Source organism: Macrobrachium rosenbergii, chromosome 20 (genome assembly GCF_040412425.1).
Source record: "Macrobrachium rosenbergii isolate ZJJX-2024 chromosome 20, ASM4041242v1, whole genome shotgun sequence".
Taxonomy (NCBI): domain Eukaryota; kingdom Metazoa; phylum Arthropoda; class Malacostraca; order Decapoda; family Palaemonidae; genus Macrobrachium; species Macrobrachium rosenbergii.
The window spans coordinates 13,367,833-13,370,000 of record NC_089760.1 but is presented as its reverse complement, the minus strand read 5'-3'; the positions used below and the strand labels follow the sequence as shown (position 1 = coordinate 13,370,000).

Sequence of the window (2,168 nt, the reverse complement as noted above, 5' to 3'; positions counted from 1 at the left end):
CACACACACACACACACACACACACACACACACACACACACACACACATATATATATATATATATATATATATATATATATATATATATATATATATATATATACTGTATATGTGTGTTGTGTGTGTGTGTGACAAATTTTGTCAGTGTGCATGGATGCAGGGAAATATATTACAGAACAATAACAACAGCACGAACGTAGCATTCATACTATATTTTACCCCCAGACATTCTTAGGAAAACAGCGCTGATATCTTGAACGATAACATGAAAAAGCGAATTTTGGACACGGGCATATGAGATATCCATTTTGCTTCTGATAATCGCAGACTCTCAAAATCCATTCAAGTCTGAAAATGACGTAGCGTAGACGACAAGTTCTCGTTTTCTTTAGTTTCTGTTAGATGAAGGAGAAGGTGGAACGGTCTTGGAGTCAATGGTCCTTGACTGTTAACCTGTGAACTTGTAGTCACGGCAAGAACGTAAATGGGTCGCAGTCAGCTGTTTCTGTCCCCGGTGTCGAGTGTCCCAAGTAATTGGTATCGCCGAACTCTGCAATTGTCCGAGCCTCGGATTCCGTTGGTGATTTCGAATTTCTTCAGTTCTGGGATCTAGGTAAGTCGTTCTACGGATTTGGTTTGCTGTTTACGAAAGTGAAGTCTTGTTTAGGGATTAATGCTTTATCTTGTTAATTTGTGAATTAAAGTAATTGCTTTGTGAGGTTCGTCTTTGAACAAGCGGAGTAGTTCGATGTTGACTTCTTTTGCAGTTTCCCGGTGTGGTTAGAATATTTAATACGGAAGGCTTTTCTGGTACTAACCTCAAATTTTTCTTCCTCTTCAGAAGCTGTGGAATGAAGCCGATGGAGCTACGAAACTTTAAAGAGGATTTGGGTTTGTATACCAATGTGAATGGTGAGTGTCTTTTGATTTTGCTCTTGTTTCAAAAACACACTGCAAGCTCATCCTCCCCCCACCAGGGGCGGGGCCCCTGGTGTGGGGGAGGTCCTTTCTGGCATACGGTAAAACTTACCGTATGTCAGGAGGGGGCTTGCTTTTTTTTTTTTTTTTTTTTTTTGGTTACTTAGTTACTTAGTTTATTTTTTGGTTTTGCTACAGAAATTAGTTTCAAAGTATAAGTTTAATGGTTAAAATAATGCTAACTGGATTAAGTTTTATATGACCAATGGTTTTACGAAGCTTCAAGTTACTGAAATTCCCAACTAGCTTTAAGTAACTTACTCCTGTTAAATTTGCTTTTCATCTTTTAGTTCAGTTAAATTTGCTTTTCATCTTTTAGTTCAGTTAAATTTGCTTTTCATCTTCTAGTTCTTGGTAATTTAGGCCGTTAATCAAACCAGCCAATGATAGATCAATATAGGGTTGAGGACTTGTAAGATCAATCTACCTTCAACTGCCATTTCTTTTCAGGTGTCGAGTTGGAAGAGTTTCGTAGATCACATCTATATGCTGTTTTAAAACTCCAGATTTTGGGAGTTTGGATCAGAGTTCATGCTGTATTTGTTGCGAACTTGGGATTCGGCAGGTGAATGGAAGCTGTATTTCGCTGAGCAAATTTCATGGCTGTATGGGCATCGTTAAATTGATTTTCCCATATTTGTGGAAGACTGGGCATGGTAATAAATTCTTAATGCATGTATGTTTTGTCTTAAACTTAACCTTGTTGATAATCTGTTAACAGATCTAAGGTATTACTGGAAAGTAGTTTTTGGGGAATACAGAATCGGATTAATCTTCGTACTGGTAATGGTGGTGGACGACATGTTGAAAATTAGTAAGACTAATAAAAAATTACTTTATTTTTAGATCGATTCTATCATGTGTAGTTACGAAGCTAAGCATTTTAATTGAAGGATGAGTGAAGAACCAAAATTTAAGGAATGTCAATTATTTCACGTACTCTTGGCATTTTTTTTCTAAAATTTCAGTGACATAATTTTTCCTGGATGAAATCCGCAAGGTGAATATTTACAAGAAAGTCCACCCTTTTGCTTCCTCGTATATATTCATTCACTCATAGCTTTTAATATAATTATTCGATAGTAAGTCGTCAGTTGCATTAAACAGAGTACGGAAGTTTTGATACCAACCAATAAAACTTTGTATAAACTTAGATTTTGAATGTTTACTTTTTCATCATGAGACTAGG

The 2,168-nt window shown here is 36.3% G+C and overlaps 1 long non-coding RNA gene across 1 annotated transcript; it reads left to right on the top strand.

Moving 5' to 3' along the window:
• The first annotated feature begins 455 nt into the window (after window positions 1–455).
• On the top strand, window positions 456–1,658 carry LOC136848916 (uncharacterized). The gene is made up of 3 exons (XR_010856178.1): window positions 456–614; window positions 843–913; window positions 1,430–1,658. It is a non-coding gene; the product is annotated as an uncharacterized lncRNA (long non-coding RNA).
• The last annotated feature ends 510 nt before the right edge of the window (window positions 1,659–2,168 follow it).